This window comes from Aulostomus chinensis, chromosome 1, assembly GCF_037954235.1.
Source record: "Aulostomus chinensis isolate RoL2024-O1b breed Wild chromosome 1, RoL_Achi_v1.0, whole genome shotgun sequence".
Taxonomy (NCBI): Eukaryota; Metazoa; Chordata; class Actinopteri; order Syngnathiformes; family Aulostomidae; genus Aulostomus; species Aulostomus chinensis.
This window is the reverse complement of record NC_141320.1, coordinates 47618406-47637517: the sequence shown is the minus strand read 5'-3', so window position 1 is coordinate 47637517 and position 19112 is coordinate 47618406. Positions and strand designations below refer to the sequence as shown.

At 46.5% G+C, this 19112-nt stretch overlaps 2 long non-coding RNA genes across 3 annotated transcripts in view; one reads left to right on the top strand and one right to left on the bottom strand.

Moving 5' to 3' along the window:
* The window catches only part of LOC147271978 (uncharacterized), a 26929-nt gene extending 7877 nt beyond the window's left edge, over window positions 1-19052 (top strand). Inside the window, exons 3-6 of one of the 2 annotated variants that reach the window (XR_015115826.1) lie at window positions 4104-4251; window positions 4339-4544; window positions 18275-18332; window positions 18577-19052. This is a non-coding gene — a long non-coding RNA (uncharacterized LOC147271978). Of the gene's footprint in view, window positions 1-4103; window positions 4252-4338; window positions 5537-18274; window positions 18333-18576 lie in introns of those variants that run through there. The other variant, XR_015115825.1, reaches the window with a different exon arrangement.
* LOC147271979 (uncharacterized) lies at window positions 231-577 on the bottom strand. The gene is made up of 3 exons (XR_015115823.1): window positions 517-577; window positions 377-444; window positions 231-288 (listed from the first exon to the last, which is right to left on the bottom strand). It is a non-coding gene; the product is annotated as an uncharacterized LOC147271979 (long non-coding RNA).
* Window positions 19053-19112: the final 60 nt, after the last annotated feature.

Here is a 19112-nt window from a genome sequence, read left to right as displayed (position 1 = left end):
TATAAAGGCCGTAGTGCATGGCTTTAACCGCCGTTACTGGGATCAGAGCTGTTATGAGCCGAATCAGCAAGAATCCAGAATGAAGAAGAGAAGAAGAGGAAAAACCAAAACAACAGCGAGGCTCACAGCGGCAATTGACGGCTGCACACTGCAAAATAAACAAGTTAACCTAATTAAAATGTGGATGAAGGTCATTACAGAATAACAAAAGCTAAGAATAAACATTTCCTACCGGAGAGCAGAATCGTGGCGTCAGACGAGGCAGGAGGAGGAAGCCAGCAGCCCAGACTACACAAACGATGGCCGGGAGAGGATAATCAGAACACCACAGACCATCGGCAGCTTGATATGAAAGGCAGACAACTACGCGTCTTACCCACAGAAAGCGCACCACGCACACACCGGCCCAAGGGAGACAGCCCAGCTCCCGGTAACACCACACCGCTGGACGGAGCAAAACCAGAGTAAACACGGGGCCCATGACACTGAATAATGGAACAGAGCAAGCATGCATACCTTTGTTTTTAACCAATCTGCTGACCAGCGAGACGCCACCACGCACGGCTGTCGGCTCCGTAAAGGAGGGAGAGGAAGTGGAAAGGACGGAGAAGGGTCGGACCAGGTCTACTTCTAGGTGACCACTCACTATCGTCTGCTACACTGCCCCTCATGGTGGGGAGTGTAGCGCCATCCTGCCACAACACTGACACACACACACACACACACACACACACACACACACACACTCCCAGGCACTAACCCATATTGTCATCACTTAAACCACCACTGGAGTATTGACAGAGATTCCACATGTTGGTCAACCAGAGAAGCTCCAACTGGTGAAGGTCATCCAACCCTGCATGAAGGTCAACCTCCATCATCTGTTGCTCATTAGCAGGGACTTAGCTCCAATGGTAGAGTGTTAGCTTAGCATGTGAGAGGTAGAGGGATCCATGCCCTCCTTCTCAGAATACTTCAGCTTGTTCTGTTGATCAGAGGAGCTGCTTGGTGATGAATGCTGATGTTTGTCCACTGCTGTGATAAAGTGTCCCCCTGTTACTGAGATGAGGATGAACACCTGCTCAGGTCAAAGCTGCAATCAAACCAGGGACTCTGAACCTCCCACACAGTGAAGGAGTTTGTCCTTCAGGTTGATGGACGCTTTGAAATTCCTTCAACATTGATTACTTTCCTGTCTCCTGCTGAGTCAGCATCCAGAACCTGGTCAAGAGGAGGCTGAGAGCTCAGGAGGTGATGTGACGGCTGGTTGGACAACTCAGCAGCCAGAGCTTCCAGTCTGAGACCCCAGCTCCACACCATGGAGAGCCTCCTGGATGATGTCCTCAAGCAGCGTCCCTGTTTGTCTCCTGGCTGCAGCTGGACGCCCTCTCAGCTGTGAGAGTCCAGCAGTGTTGCTCTCTGTCCATCTGATGTCCGTCCTCTCCTGTGTTCGTCCGTTGAGGAGAAGGGAGACGGATTTCTCTTCCTCTCTTCTCTCCAGACGACCTTCTTTGTGTGTCAAACTACTTTGTGCTGCTCAAAGATCAAACTGATCTAGTGGCTCCAGGTGCCTGGACCTCTCTGGAGCAGCCGGTCCTGAGTGGATCCAACAGTTTCCCATGGGTGACTCTGTCGTGGTCTCTCTCCTCCTGCTGTCTCCAACTCTCAGAGTGCTTCTCCTAGTTTCTCTCCATCGTCCCTGTTGCTAGGCAGAGCACTGGTGAGGACTGAGGCCAGTGATGTCATCACCTCCAGCTGAGACCGATTGCACCACAGAGACTCTGAGTCTCCTGCTTTTCATGAAGAGTTTTCAGGCTAAATTCAGTTTGTGAGGTCCACACTGCACATTTGAGGGAACATGAAGGACAGAGGAGAGTCTGACTGTCATGGTGAAAGCCTTCAGCACTAGAACTGAAACAGCCCCACCATCTTAACCCCCCCAGACCAAACAGGCTTCATCAGAAACAGACCCCCCTCCTAGAACATCCAGAGATCATCAGTCTGATTAATAGAACATGGCAAACAATCAAGAAAATGTTATTGTTTGATCAGAAGCTGAAACAATGTTTCTATGTTTGTCTGTTCTGGTCTGAATGAAAGAGGAGGTTTTCTTGGTCATGTGACGTGGATGAGAGTTCAACTAGAACTTCCTGATTCAACAGGATTTTAGTTTGTTGGGATTTTGTCAAAGCCACCAACCAAACCTCTGAGTGGTGCAGATGTCTGCTGCCTCCTCAGAGCAGACTGGAGCTCAGCCTCACTCACCTGTGGGAGCCCCAGCAGAGCCACCGTGTGATGGAGTTTCAGTTTAGGATCCAAGGTCCTGGATTGAATTGGTGTTTTGTGTTTTTAGGCCTCCTGGCACCGATGAATGAATGAACCATTGTTCCAGAGGGAGCTGGTGTCAGGTCAGTCCCTGTTTCTACAAGACCTCCTGCTGCAGAGCCACATTGGGAAACATCCATCCATCCATTTTCGTCCACTTATCCTATTTAGGATTGTGTGTGTGTGTGTGTGTGTGTGGGGGGGGGGGGCTGGAGCCTGTCATTGTGAAACATTTGAAACTCAAAATCCTGTTCTTGTCACAATCCTGCTCTCCTAAAACAAGGACTGTTCAGTCAATGGTAGAGCAGAGAGGAGCAGAGGAAGCGTGCTGGGCCCAGAACCCAGAGGTCGATGGATCAAAACCATCCTCTGCTAGAAGAAGAAAAATAAAATGAACTGGTGTCTTTAGAAATGTGTGTCTGTTAAAAAGACGTTCATAAGGATTTTGTCTTCCTCCAGAATCACCAACCATTGTGAGAGTTAACAACAGTCCACTTTCTGACTGAAGCAAAAGTAGACTTCAAAAGGTTTTTCTGATTCAACATAGCAGCTAAATTTCCATTTCTCCACTGATTATCTGTTAAGGTTCATGGGGGGGTGGAGCCTATCACAGCTGACATTGGTCGAGGGGCGTGGTTCACCCTGGACAGGGCACCAGTCCATCACAGGACCAACACATAGAGACAGACAACCATTCACTCTCACAGTCACACCTACAGTCAATTTAGAGTATCAGTCAGCCTCATCCTCTCTTGATGTCTTTGGACTGTGGGAGGAAGCTGGAGTACCAGAGAGAACCCACGCAGGAACAGGAGAACATGCAGACTCCACACAGAAAGATCCTGTGCTGGAGCCGGGACTGGAACCTGGAACCTTCTTGCTGTGAGGCCACAGTGCTGACCACTGCACCACCATGCTGGATTTTCTGTAACGTCAAGTACATCTGAACTGGCACTTGACAGTGACAGCAGGAGAACAAAAATCCCAGTGTGTCATCAACATTTCCTGTCAAATCAATGATAGAAGCTGTTGAATTTCTGGATCAGACCAAGGAGAAAGGAGCCCCAATGAAAGAGTGATGGTTCTTGATTCTGATTTTGTTCTTCACTCCTACACCAGAGAGTGAAAGTGAGGGCTGGCTGGGAGCAACTGCCTGCTTCAGAGTGGGAGGAGCCTCAGGACTTTCCAGTGAGAGCTGCAAACTTCCACCAGCGCCCAGTGCCAGCAGGTCTTCATGATGGAGCTGAGAAGAACACAACAACACCAGAGCACTGGAGAGGAGCACAACACTTCTTTGCTTCCTGGCCACTCTCATGTCTGTCTGTCCATCTGGAGCTGGGGGGAGGAGCTTCACATGTTTTTTATTTTCTTAAAAAGGGAATGTCATGACTTCCTCTGTATGTTAGAATATGAACTACTAAAAATGTTCATCTCCAGTTTAAAGTTAGAATTAAATTTAAAGTAGAAAACTCTTCCCTCTTCAATCCTGTCACTCAGTGTTGTAAACTGTGTCAAACAAATTCTACTGTTCAACAGTTCAAGTGTTTCTAATGAAGCTGAATGTTCTCCTCTACTTTCCTCAATTGGGTTTCTTTCATGTCCTCCTGAGATCAAAGACAGAATTCTAGGTACAAATAAAGACACTATCAAAGCCTCCTGATGACATCATCATCAATTCTGTCTTTGATCTGTGTCTGTCCAGCCGGTCCTGAGTGGATACAACAGTTTCCCATGGGTGACTCTGTCGTGGTCTCTCTCCTGCTGTCTCCAACTCTCAGAGTGCTTCTACTGGTTTCTCCCCATCGTCCCTGTTGCTAGGCAGAGCACTGGTGAGGACTGAGGCCAGTGATGTCATCACCTCCAGCTGAGACCTGCCAGGTGATCCTGCTTCATTCAACTCTGCTGCCTCTGCCACTGCCCTGACTGGTGAGGCTGACAGCAGGTTCTCTCTCATCTAAACTCTCTGTTTACAATGGAGGCTGAAATCCTTGTGATTGGTGGTTCAATCATCAGGTCTGTTGAACTCCCAGGTGCCATCACCTGCTGTCTTCCTGGTGCCAAAGTTGTGGACATTATTGAACGTCTCCAGGACTCATCGATCTCCACCCCTCCTGCAGGTTCTCCCTGTTCCTGTGTGGGTTCTCTCTGGTTCTCCAGCTTCCTCCCACAGTCCAAAGACATCAAGAGGGGACGAGGCTGATTGATACTCTAAATTGACTGTAAGTGTGACTGTGAGTGTGAATGGTTGTCTGTCTGTGTCTGTGTTGGTCCTGGGAGGGACTGGCGACCCATCAAGGGTGAACCCCCTCCTCACCTGATGTCAGCTGTGATAGGCTCCACCCCCATGAACCATTGCAGACAATCAGTATAGAAATGGAAACTTAGCTGCTATGTTGAATCACTAAAACCTTCTGAAGACTTCTTTTGCTTCAGTGGAAAAGTAGAATGTTATTAACTCTCTCAATGGTTTGAATTCTGATTTCCACCTCTTTTTAACAGATTCACATTTCAAAATAACCAGGTTTATTTTGCTCCTTTCTTTGAGCAGAGGATGGTTTTGATCCATCAACCTCTGGGTTCTGGGCCCACCTCTCTTCCTCTGCTCTACCATTTATTAAACTGGCCTTGATTTAGTATTATTTATTTCTTTTATTATTATTATTAATTATTTTATTGACTTCACCCTGATAACCAGGAGGTAACGTGGTTGTCAGAGCAGCGGTGCTCAGGTCTGTGGACTCAGAGGAGGACTATGTCTGGATCTTTTCTTTTGATATCCTCCTGTCTGCTCTTTGCTTTTGGAGCTTCCTTCAACAACTCCCAGGCCTCCTGGGTACTGTAGGAGACATGGTCAAGTTCTTCTGACTTCTCCAGGAACGTCCTGCTCACATTGGTTGGTCTTCATTTTGACTCCTCCCACTGCCACAATGACCAGCCTTTATACTCTTGGTGACTGGGGCCCTGGTTGCTGCAGGCCTCAACACCAGCCTGTGGTTGTGAGCAGGGCAGAACAGAACTGACAGTATCTCCCATGCAGGACCTGGGTCAGCGCCTGGTGCAAGCTGGCCAACGTCCTGGAGTTCATTCAGCCTGGAGAACCAGGTGCTGGTTCCTTCTTTTACCAGGCAGGAATGGGCAGCAGATCCAAGATCAGTAGGTGTGGATGAAAAAATGAAGAAAAAATAAAAACGAGAAAAAGCAGTTTGGTTTGGAGTGCATTCCTGCCTGATGTTCTTGATTGGTACAACTCTCCTTCAAGTGTGGGGAAAACAGCAAAAAGAATAAAACACTTGACATTGAGAGAACAAAGACTTCTAAGATCAAACACAAAACTCTGAGATCAAAGGTTGAAGTTCCCCAAGGTTCAGTTTTAGCTCAGACCCTCTTCAAGGTGGAACCAGCAGAGGAGCTCAGTAGAGACAACTGGACAGCAGCAGGACAGAACAGAGGCTCTCCACAATGGCAGGAGACAGGAAACAGGTTTGGACCATCTGGGTTTTGTCCACTTTGATGTTTTTCAAACATTGAAGGAAATTGTAAAAATCAACATTGTGGGAAACGTTGGTTTGCCAGTGTGTTTACATCATGAGTGTTGAGAGAGATGAGAGTGTTTGCTCATCTGTTCCAGAAGCTTCTTCTAGAGTTGAGCCTGGATGAGTGGAGGGACCTTTTTGACCATCAGGACTGGTTTTTGATGGCCTGATGGTGCATCGGGGTCATCATGGTCCTCCACCATCTGCAGGGGTTCCAGGACTGTTGTGGTGTTTGTGGGAACTGCAGGGGGAAGCCCTCAGACCTGGAGAGGAAGTCCTGACACCAGCAGACCCCTCCCCACCTGCAGCCTTTTTCCAGCTCCACCAAACCCACCATTCACTGCCTCCTCATCATCTGGGCATCAAAAGCAGCTCAGACCTGCTGCAGCTCAGAGACCTCAGCCATTTTTAGGATGTCTCCATGATTCTCCTTCACAGGATTTTCATTCAGAAACAAGAGAACTGTCAAAGACCACAACAGTTTTCAGCTTGATGGTAAACAGTACTTCAACTACCATTCCACTGTGTAATGGCAGTGACTGATGTGTACTATATGCAGTACTAATCAAGTACAGCCCTGACTGATACTTTATCTCCAGTGACAGGAAGGATAAGAATGTTGAAATGGACCCAGCAGGAAGAGAATCTCAAGTCATGGCAACTTTACTGAGCAGCACTCTAAACCTGCTTTGTGAAACGGGCCCCTGGTCTCTTTTAAACGCCCGGGCTACAAATTGGTCATTTACGGTACTGGTGACGCTCATTCAACCATGATGAAGGTCAACATGCATCATCTGCTGTGCTCCTTAACAGGGGAATTAGCTCAAATGGTAGAGTGCTAGCTTAGCATGTGAGAGGTAGGGCCTCCTTCTCCACAATACTTTAACTTATTCTGTTGATCAGAGGAGCTGCTGGGTGATGAATGCTGATGTTTGTCCACTGGTGTGATAAAGTGTCCCCTGTTACTGAGATGAGGATGAACACCTGCTCAGGTCAAAGCTGCAATGAAGTCAAGTCATCACCCTGTAAAGTACCAAATAACAACCAAAGTTACACTTTACAAGTAGAACAGGTCCAGTTCAACACTCCTTAAATGAATTTACACCCAACAATTCTTCATGAGCAAGTACATCCTAGCTTAGGCCCAACTTTTCTTGGTGCTCTCCTAGATGCTTGGGAGCTGCTGGGGGAGCGCTAGTTGGACCTAAGCTAGGAGCTAAGCTAAGGTGGTGTGCACCAGCTAATGAGGGCTGGCTAGCTCTCGCAGCTTTTGGTGCAGAGCCGCTGCAGGTCCAATTCAACATCGCTAAGCCTCACCTCCAACACAACAAGAAAACTACATTTAACACACTTATCAGTATCACTAAAGGAGGCAGAGGAGGAACAAAACATGTGGCACTCTGAGCAGGAGAGAGGAGAGCAAGAGGGAGAAGCCATCGTTAGCTTAGCGTGTTTACAAGGCAGAAAGACTGTTGCTACCAGAATGATGGTCTTTTAAACTTCAGCCAAATAAAGCAATTAGGTATTAATTTTTGGTGGGTAATTAGTCAATGAAATAAGGAATTAGCAGGGAGGATCACACTTTAGCGAGCACAATGAAGCAAGGCTCTACGTTCAGCAACACAGAAAAAGGAGTTGAGGTCACATGCTTCCTGCAACCAAGGTCAAAAATCCAGGACGGACGAAGGGGAGGATGACAAAGACAAAGACACAAGAGACAGAGATAATAACCTTAAACTCCATAACAACCATAACACATATTGCCCACACACACACACACACACACACACACACACACACGCATTTTGTGAAACAACTCAGGAGTCATCAGGTGTTTTACTCAGAGGGATTCATTCATGATAAATGAGCATGGAGGAGACCCAGTAATCATCAACACAAGCGTCACATGAGCAGGTCACCACCCACTTTTATTGATTGGTTCTTGTAAGAATCACTCCCAACGCCATCAGGAGGTCATTTTTTGTCCTGCCCTGTCTCAACTGTTGGAGCACAGCAACAGCCTGAACTCTGCCACTACCTTATCCCTCCCTAACAACCTCATTCAGACCCACTATCAGGACTACCCTGACCCCCCTGACCCTCATCAGTCACTCGTAGTGCCTCACACTGGAGGGAATAGGAGCGTCTGTGAGTTCTGACTGTTGGGATGCACATCCATGCGATGGAAGAGCTGTTTTAAACAGGGAATCATTTGACCTTTTGACCTGTGTGGGCAGGTACAGAGGGACGATTCCATGAACAATAATATTACTAAACAAATGGGTCTTTAGCATCTTTCTAAAGGTGTCCTCAGCGTCCTCATGTCCAGAGGGAGAGCGTTCCAGAGTCTAGGAGCTGCAACCTGGAAGGTTCCCTCTCCTTCAGTGAGGCTGAATCCCTGTGGTCAGTGAGGATAAGGGACCCCACAGGTGTCACTAAAGTGCTTTAGACTGCAAAGGACACAGCTAATCAAGCTGGGATCAACTGCTGTGGTGATCAAGATATCATCATATATAACAAACAAAGAAAACAAAGTTGAGGAAAAGCACACAAAAAAAAAACTATGAACATGAACAGAGCATCTTCTACACCTCTGGTTTGACCCGCAGCAGGTCCAGTCTCCAGGGTGCCCCCATCATTCTGCTCTTCAGTCACAGGACATGCAGCAGAATCCCGTCGCTCTTCTGCAGAAGAACATGTGAGAGCGTCTGCTTGCTCTTCTCTGGCTGGACGTAGGGGAGAGTCTGCTGGCTCTTCTCTGGCTGGACGTAGGGGAGAGTCTGCTTGCTCTTCTCTGGCTGGACGTAGGGGAGAGTCTGCTTGCTCTTCTCTGGCTGGACGTAGGGGAGAGTCTGCTTGCTCTTCTCTGGTTGGACGTAGGGGAGAGTCTGCTTGCTCTTCTCTGGCTGGACGTAGGGGAGAGTCTGCTTGCTCTTCTCTGGCTGGACGTAGGGGAGAGTCTGTTTGCTCTTCTCTGGCTGGACGTGGGGGAGAGTCTGTTTGCTCTTCTCTGGCTGGACGTAGGGGAGAGTCTGTTTGCTCTTCAGAAGTTTGCTGGACCTTCGCTTGAAGGTCATGATTTTCCTCTTTCAAACAGCTTTTTAAATCATGAAGATTTCCCAGGATTTCCCTCTGAGCACTGCTCCTTTTCTTCTTTTGTGTTCTCACTGCACATAGAAGACTCTGAACTTCACCGTTCAGACTGCCAGTCTTTGTGGGGTCCTGGTCCTTCCTTGATTCAAGGTGGGCCAACTCAGCAGTGAAGGTCCCTGTCCCCTGAGATGCAGTAGAAACTCGTCTCCTCAAACATCCATTTTCTGCCTCTCTCTCCTCCCTCTGGGACCTCAGCTGTTCAAGAGTTGTCTTCTTCTCAGTGAGTTCTTGTCTCATTTTGTTCTTCTCTGCCTGGATGGAGTTGAGCTCACACTTGAGGTCACACTTCTCCTTGTAAACCATCTTCACCTCAAGCTGAAGATTGTGGACTTGTGTGTTCAGGTTTCTGATCTGAGTCTGGTTCTCCTCCCTCACAGATTCAAGGTTACCCACCATGGCAGACATGTTCTCTACCAGCTGATATGCAATGATCTTCTCTTGTCCAAGACTAGAAACCTGTCCCCACAAATTCTGGTTTTCTGTCCATCTCTTGTCACACAGAGACTGAAGCTGATCAAGTGCACTTTTCGTCTCAGTCAGGTCTTCCTCAAGACATTTCATCTCCACCTGTTCACTCTCCCTCAGAGACTGAACCTGGGTCAGCTCTTTTCTGAGCTCATGGTTCTCTCCATCAACCTTCCTCCCCTCACACTGAAGACTGTGGACTGTTGCGTTCAGATCTTCTATCTGAGTCTGGTTCTTGTCCTGGACTGTTTTGAGGTTGGCCACCACAGCAGTGAGGTTCTGTAGCTCCTGGATTGCTCTTTTATTCTCACGTTCAAGAGTAGAAACTTGTTTCCTCAAATTCTGGTTTTCTGCCTGTGTGTTGTCACTCAGAGACTGAAGCTGCTCAAGTGCAGCTTTCTTCTCAGTCAGGTCCTCCTGCTCTGTCAGCCTTAGAGATGAAGGAGCAGGATCACATTGACCAGGATCATTCAGTGGATAAATACAGCTCCTACTGAGATCCACCAGATCTCTGAATGCTCCAACGATACAATCCAATGGAGTCATAGCCTTCTGTCCTGGGTTGATCTGAAGATCTTGAGCCAGACTAAATCTCCTGGAACTGTCAAGTGTTTTAAGAGCAAAACTGCCCAAGAAATGAGGAGACTGGATTCTTTTCTAGAATGTGATGGCAATGACAGTCCTGCAGAGTGACATCACTGACATGACTGATGACTTCAGTCACGTGACTGATGACTTCAGTCACGTGACTGATGACTTCAGTCACGTGACTGATGACTTCAGTCACGTGACTGATGACTTCAGTCACGTGACTGATGACTTCAGTCACATGACTGGATGACAGTGTAGATGCCAATGTAGAGGTTGGGGAAATAGTCTCTGAGAATCCAGCTTGAAGCCACGCCCTCTTTGTTCTTCAAAAACCCAAACAGCGACCATCAGTCTCCCTCCAATCCTGTACTTGGGTTCAATGTTGCTGTTCCATTTTGCAGCAGTAGATCGAAGCGAAGTAAAATCTGGTCAACTGGACGTAAGTTTATCTTGAAGACGTTTCACCTCTCATCCGAGAGGCTTCTTCAGTTCTAGTGAAGAGTGTGGAAACTCCAGCTTATAAACCTATGTGGGAGTGGTCAGTGCTATTGTGGTGGAAACGACCCTCCCGAGACTCACCTGGCCTCTCCAAACGACAGTCGTTGTGCAGTGTCAGGGAGTTTCAGGGGTGGTCGTTGGGGGGTTTCACCGACCACTCAGATGCTAATGGGCTGTGCTGGCATCAGCCGTTCCACATGGGTCTTTCAGCTGAACTCTTTGGGGAAGCTTTGAAAGGACTTGGTTGTAAATAGGTGAAAGGAAATGTCGCAGTCCACCTCCTCTGTTCAAAGATGGTTTCTCTATCCTGACGTGGATGGCTTCTTTAACTCCTCTTTCAAACCATCTGTCCTCTCTGTCGAGAATTTGGACATGGTCGTCCTGGAAGGAGTGGCTTTCCTCCTTGAGGTGGAGGAAAACCGCTGAGTCCTGTCCTCCAGAGTTGGCTCTTCTATGTTGGGCCATGCGCTTGTTGAGGGGCTGTTTGGTTTCCCCTATGTAGAGATCCGTGCAGGCCTCACTGCATCTGACAGCGTATACCAGATTGCTTTTCTGGCTGTGAGGGGTGGGATCTTTGGGGTGAACCAGTCTTTGTCTCAGAGTGTTGTCTGGTTTAAAAGACACAGGGATGCGGTGCTTATTATAGATTCTCCTTAATTTCTCAGAAACCCCTGCCACATAGGGGATCACTATGTTTTTTCTCCTGCCTTCTTCATCTTCCCTCCTCCTGGAGCTCTCCTCCTTTCTGGACCTGGAAGAGGATTTTACAAAGGTCCAGTCTGGGAAGCCACAAGTTTTAAGTGCTCTTTTCAGATGCTGCTGTTCTTTTTTTCGGCCTTGGACGCTGGTGGGGATGGTCTCCGCTCGGTGTTGCAGCGTCCTGATGACACCTAACTTGTGCTCCTGCACCTGTTTGGTTCTCAGATGCTCCAGCTCAGGTTAGCGAGGTGGTGCAGAAATGAATGAGAACTCTGCCTCCCGGGAGGCTTCACTCCTGGAGGTGGAAATGATGAGGAGTTTTAAAATCTGCTCCTCTTTCACGCTGACTTGTTTTCTTGGGTTCCCTCTTTCATTCATGTGTGATTTTAGTCTCAGCTCTCTAAACCTGAATGGAGCCAGAACCCATTTTAAAAGAGCTGCTCTTTTAAACTCCTTGAGATCAAGAGGATCCTGCCATGTTTGTCCAGGAGACCCACAGCACAACAGTCAGTGAATGGGGATGCAGGCAGGCTTTTAATGGGGGTCATTTGAAGTCCCAAGTCCAGTTGGAGCAGAGGGTGGAGTTTGATTCTCCAGGAGTTTTCGTTGTTGTTTTTTTCACCAGTTTCTTTTGGTTTGGAGGAAATCATTCCAGGTGTTTGAAAGAAAGTGAGAGCAACTTTGGAAAATGTTCAACTGGTGTTTTTAAATGTCTTTGCACCAACAAGTGGTGGACAGGACAGCTTTTGAGACATTTTAATGCCACCGTTCAACAGTGAATCTGCTGGTTTCCTGTTTTTAGGAGCTGATGGGAGCTGCACAGAGAAGCTCTTTGAGACAGGAACCATTCAGAGCTCCACCCTGCTTCTTCCAGCAGGATCCACAGATCCACCAACACACCAGCTGTTTGATGAGTGGAGGCTTTTGACCAGGATTCCTAGACAGCACAGCTGGACTCACTCAACAGCTAACTTGTTAGCACCAACTAGACAGGAGCGCTTCTATGGTTTTACTCAGTGGTTCAATATTTTTAAGAGATGTCCCATTCAGCCTGTGGGTTTGAGTGATCACTCTTAAGTCTCCTGTTCTGTTTTATTAAAATATTCATTGAAAAGCTCCTGAGAGAGAGAAAGAGAGAGAGAGAGAGAGAGACAGAGACAGAGAGAGAGGCTCAAACTGATCTCAAAATTTACTTCAAAATTCTTTGATTAAAATCATTTTTACTCCTTGATAGATTCCTCACTACAGTGTCATAGAGGGTCCATTACTATTGCAGTATATTAAAGAATATAATGGGTTGGGCCTGTGGCTGTTTCCTGGGGGAGGGGTGGCCTGGGGCTCCCTGTGTTCTGGGGGTTTTTGGGTGCTCTGGTGGCCTGGTCCTGACCTGCCTGCTATCCTGGACTGGGGGCATGTTGTCCTGGTCCCCCACATCAGCTACAGCCAGCTACCCACAGCATCCAAGACAAACCGTAGCACACACATACACACATGTATACACACATACACGCATGGAGCGCACAACTGACCCATAATCACACACTCAGACATTTATCTTAAAATGATATTAAACCAAATGGTAAATCTGCACTGGAAATTCTGCAACCAATGTTTTTCTTTTTTTCTGTTGTTATTGTTTTTGTTTGTTTTTCTCCTATTGTCCCCCCCCCCTTGTCCTCCCTGTCCTGTCCCTGCTCTCTCTTCCTGTCCTCTCCTGAGCCTCAGTCCGGTAGCTTCATCAATGAACCAACACCATTCCTAATAAAGTTCAACACAGATGGTGATAGGAGGAGTTTATCAGGTTCCTCCTTAGCAGAGTAGAACTGCTTCAGTCCAACAAGGCACCAGGAACATGGATGCTGCTGCTGAACAGGACAGGTTAAAAAAAATAAAAAAATAAAAACACCAGTTGAACATTTTCCAAAGTTGCTCTCACCTTCTTTCAAACACCTGGAACGATTTCCTCCAAATCAAAAGAAACTGGTGAAAAAAACAACAACAAAAACTCCTGGAGAATCAAACTCCAGCCTCTGCTCCAACTGGACTTGGGACTTCAAATGACCCCCATTAAAAGCCTGCCTGCATCCCCATTCACTGACTGTTGTGCTGTGGGTCTCCTGGACAAACATGGCAGGATCCTCTTGATCTCCAGGAGTTTAAAAGAGCAGCTCTTTTAGAATGGGTTCTGGCTCCATTCAGGTTCAGAGAGCTGAGACTAAAATCACACATGAATAAAAGAGGGAACCCAAGAAAACAAGTCAGCGTGAAAGAGGAGCAGATTTTAAAACTCCTCATCATTTCCACCTCCAGGAGTGAAACCTCCCGGGACCCAAGAGGCTCCAGCTGGCAGAGCTCTCACCTGCGTCTGCTGTGGAGGGTCAATCTGTCCGTCCACATTCAGATCATCGATGCAGCGACTCTGCTAGGATCCAACTACTGAGGATGAAACAGACCAACGTTGACATCAAGTAGCAACTCAGCAGCTGATCAACAGAGTCCTCAGCACCAGTAGAGCCTGGTCCTGGTCCCTGGGGGGCTCCAACCACCAGCCTCTCTGTTAACAGCCGAGCGCCACAGAGACTCTGAGTCTGTGAGGTTTGTGTCTTTCTGGTTCCTCTTTTCCTGCCTCTGCTGTCTTTTTTCAGGTCATCTTGATGGTCCGGCTTCTTCTACCTCATCAAGGGAGTGAGCAAAAGAAATTTACAATCCATACCAGGCAGAACACCAACAAAACACTTCTTTCTTCACAGTTTCAACATTTGTGATAAATTTCCACCCAACAAACAAACAACTTAACAGACAACATTCACCTATAAAGTTTTATATATTTATTAAACAATAAAAGACAACTGATTATGAAAAATATTATAAAAACACAGCTCTGACATCATCAAAATAACCTCAAAACTGTCACAGACACAAAGAGTAAAATAATCAAGAACCATTAATTTATTCAAAACAAAAACAGATTTGAAGATGAAAGAACACACAACATAATTTTAACTGAAGAGAAACAAAAAAACATTCCTCTTTTCTGCCTCCACCTCTACCACCTTCTCTTCATTCTTCTAGTATTTATAAACGTGCAATATTCTTTTCAAATATATTTCTCTATATTTTGGTTTTCTAAGAGAGGCTTTGATGTCTGCTTTGATGTCTAAACTCTGACTCTGATGTCATTGGTGCTGACTGAATTCTACCCCCTGACAGACTGGGAAGGCTCATATTGGTGATGTCATCATAAATAAATGAAGGTCTTGTCTCAGTGTCAGGAACCAATCAGAGCAGCCTCCTCCTGACTAAACAGCTCTACTCATCAAGCCCCTGACCCCAGACTCTTCTTGGTGAACTGATCAGAGATCAGATTAGTAGACAAGCAGTGAAACAAAGGGAAACTTCCTCATTCCCTGAACGCAGCTTCATCAAACAGAGCAATGCTAACTGTTCACCTGCAGCAGTGATGTCATCAGGACAGGAAGTTGATCAGACATGGGAACTTTGACTCAGATCAACCAGGGAGGGAGGAGTTCTCAGAGTTTGATTGTGCTGATGAATCATCAGAACTCTCCATCACGCCGTGGTCTCAGCGTTGGACCTGAAGTCCCAGGCTTCAAGGGTTCTCCCCAAACTCTCAGGGTGGGTCTGACCACATCTGAAGGAAGTAATTCCACCAGTATTAAACTCAATGCCATGTCTCCCTACTACAGAGATCCCTGATTCTGAGTTGAGTCCTTGAAGGCAGCTGTCATGAAACCACTGCTTCAGAAGCCTCCTCTAGACCCTGAGGTTCTCGCCAACTCCAGACTGATAGCTAACCTCCCCTTTCTCTCTAAAATCCTGGAGAAAGCAGTTGGTAATCAGCTGAGTGACTTCCTACATGACAAGAGTTGATTTGAGGGGTTCAGTCTGGTTTTAGAGCCCAGCCCTGCACAGAGACAGCGCTGTAGAAACTACTAACTACCTTTAATTCATCAGATCATGGCTTTGTGTCTGTACTCGTCCTGTTAGACCTCAGTGCTGCCTTTGACACAATTGACCATCAAATCCTGCCACAGAGACTTGAACACTTCAACACTTCCTTTAGGTCATGTTATTCAAAAACACTCCATAAATTTCCATTGTTTCACAGATGATACTCAATTATATTCATCAATAAAGCTGGATGAAGGCCAACAGTTATCCAAACTACAAACATGCATTCCAGACATGAAGGCCTGGATGACTTGTAACTTTTTACTGTTCAACTCTGATAAGACAGAAGTTCCTGTGCTTGGCCCCAAACCCTTAGAGGCCCATTTTCTAGTGATATCACTGCTCTGGATGACATCACTATGGCCTCCAGCAGCACAGTTAAGAACTTAGGAGTTCAATTTGGTCAGGAGTTGTACTTCAATTCCCACATTAAACAAATTTCAAGGACCGCCTTTTTTCATCAACACACTATCTCAAAAATTAGACACATTCCATCCCAAGATGATGCTAAAAAACTAGTCCATGTATTTGTTACTTCTAAGCTGGACGGTTGTAATTCTTTATAATCAGGCTGCACTAACAAGTGGTTGAAGACTCTGCAGCTGGTCCAGAATGCAGCTGCAAGCGAACTGACAGGAACTAGGAAGAGCGACCACATCACCCAAGTCTTAGCTTTGCTGCACTGGCCTCCAGTAAAATCCAGAGTAGTGTTTAAAATCCTCCTCCCTTTGAAGCTCTTCAAGAACAGTTCTGACACAAAACAAACTGAAGGTGTGTTCTTGTATTATTATTTTGAACGATTGCAGGGATTTGTTTTTGCAGCATCAAAATGTGATCCAGTTTTGGCGCACACCGCTCATTAGCTCCCAATACACCTGTTGAACTGAAAAGTCACGTGGAATCTCATGTCTTTTGGAGGGTGGGGAAATGTTCATTCCTCCTAGTTGGAGGCACCTGGGCCCATATTTGGTTCATCATTGTGTTGTTTTTTTTTTTTTGTTAAATACATTCATTATTTGGCTTTCAACCTGCATCTCCCACACTTTTGTTACAGCTTCAATGTCATGCTTTGACAAATGGTTTCTCCCCAGTGTGCGTTCTTAAGTGTCTTTTCCAATTTCCCTTGACTGAGAATCTTTTACCACAAACTGAGCAGGGGAATGGTTTTTCCCCAGTGTGCGTTCTCATGTGTTTTGTCAGATTTCCCTTTTCTGACCATTTTTTGCCACAAACTGTGCAGGTTAAGGGTTTCTCCCCAGTGTGCATTCTCATGTGTTTTGTCAGGTGTCGCTTTTCTGAGAATCTTTTGCCACAAACGGGGCAGGGGAGTGGTTTCTCCCCAGTGTGCGTGCTCATATGTGATTTCAGATGTCCCTTAACAGAGAATGTTTTGCCACAAAGGGAGCAGGGGAATGGTCTCTCTCCTGTGTGTGTTCTCATGTGGTTTTTCAGATATCCATTTTCTGGAAATCTTGTGCCACACACTGAGCAAGGGAATGGTTTCTCCCCAGTATGTGTTATCATGTGTCTTTTCAGATGTCTCTTTTCTAAGAATCTTGTGCCACAAACTGAGCAGAGGAATGGTTTCTCCCCAGTGTGCGTTCTCATGTGGTTTTTCAGATATCCATTTTCTGAAAATCTTGTGCCACAAATTGAGCAGGGGAATGGTTTCTCCCCAGTGTGCGTTCTCATGTGTCTTTTCAGATGTCTCTTGTCTGAGAATCTTGTGCCACAAACTGAGCAGGGGAATGGTTTCTCTCCGGTATGTGTTCTCATGTGTGTGGTCAAATATCCCTTTGAGAATCTTTTGCCACAAATTGAGCAATGGAATGGTTTCTCCCCAGTGTGTGTTCTCATGTGTTTATCCAAACACTTTCTGTTACTAAAACCTTTACTGCATGTTGAGCACCTAAAGGGACGCTCATCCTCACTGACTTCTGTCTCAGATTCAGAAGAGTCTGACATCTGGTCTTCAGTCTGGGGTTGTACAAGTGGATCTGGATCTACCTTGCTGGCTGGTTCTGGTTCTGGTCCTCCACTCTCTTCTCCATCAGCTTCTGTTTTCAGAGGATGAATTGGGCTACTGCTCAGAGACTCTTCTTTCAAGTTCTCCTCAGTTAGACTCTGATGAAGCTGTGGGAACTGAGGTTTCTCTTCGTCCCCTTCACTCTTCACAGGGACCAGAGTGAAGGGGAACGTGGTGATATCAGCCTCCTGCTGTCCTTGAAGCTGCCCTCCCTCCTCACTGGTCCAGAGCTCCTCCCACTCCTCTTTAATGTGGGGGGGCTCTGGGTCCTGCAGCTCAGGGGGAACCTCTTCTTTAATCACCAGCAGCTGCTCCACATCTGCAGGACACAAACAGCAACATCAGAAATCTCTTCATTTGACTCTGAAACAGCGGAGCAACAGACAGAAACAGAGATCAACTCAATGAAAAGAGACGTCCTGCTACTGACGACCAGTCAGCAAACTGGGAACAGAAAGGCTGGCTTCAGATGCTTGGATCAACGTTGTGTCACCCAGGTCAAAGGTCACTGGTCCCCTCTGCTGAATGGTTTTGTCCATTCATGATCACATCTGCTAGTTGATTCATCAGTTAATGTCTGACATTTCTTGCACATTTGTCAGGCTCATCCATTTCAGATCCAGCAAACCTAAATATTTTACAAAGATAAAACACAAGGAAACACAAAATGCAGTTTTTGGTGCCAATGACTTTTAATTAATAAGGTAAAAAACATCTGAGCCTCCGAAGGCCCATGTGAATAAGTGATTGCCCCCCTGACCCTAACAGCTGGTTGAACCACCTTTTGCAGCAATAACTGCAGTCAAGCGTGAGCGATAAGAGGCAATGAGTCTTTCACATCGCTGTGATGGGATTTTGGCCCACTCTTCTGTGCAAAATTGAAAAGATCAATCAGATTGGATGGTTTTCGGGCATGAACAGCCTTTTTAAGGTCCTGCTACAGCATCTCAATAGGGTTCAGGTCAGGACTTTGACGAGGCCACACCAAAACCCTCATTTTGTTCTTTTTTAGTCTTTCAGATGTGGACTTGCTGGTGTGCTTCAGAGCGTTGTCTTGCTGCAGAACCCAGGTACGCTTCAGCTGGAGGTCTCGAACTGATGGCCCAACATTCTTTGCCAGGATTTCTTGATAGCGAGCAGAATTCATGGTTGTTCCACAGCTGAGTCAATGCCTATGATATCATTTTACTCTTAATTTGGTGAACTTTCTAAACCTCTAATACTGTAATATTGTAGTAGTAACAGTGTGATGGCCTGAAGTGGAAACTCTTCTCATTGTTCTGTACTGTTGATGAATGGTTGATGGTCTTCAAGGTTCCTGTTCATGTTGGAGCACTGGAGGTCTGAACCACTGAGACACTCAAAGAGCTGCATGAGTGACGTCACTTCAAGCTGGCAGAACGACTCCAGCCAGGGTCCTGCTGAGTGTTGTGATGCTCCGTGTTTAGCTGTCAAGCTAGCAGCTCTGGACTCACTGATCTGGACTGAAACTGCATTGAAATGAAACAACAGAGCTTCACTGGTGTCTGCAGGAGGTTTGCCTTTGGATTTTGTCCCCTAAAGCTGCTGTAACATTGGTTCATTCTGACGGGACTCATTTGGATATCATGTGACTTGCTGCAGGAGACAGAGAGACTGCTGACACGCGTGTGTGTGTGTGTGTGTGTGTGTGTGTGTGTGTGTGTGTGCGCTGACTGTTTTGATGTTGAGGTGTTAATTGTCATGTTGTATGCATTTCTTTGGAGGTTTTAAATTAAATCAGTAACAACAGGAAATAAACCAATTGTTTCAGGTCGACTTTGTTTCCTGAGTTCCTAAAACTTCCCTTTATGTTGGTAACAATGCAGCTG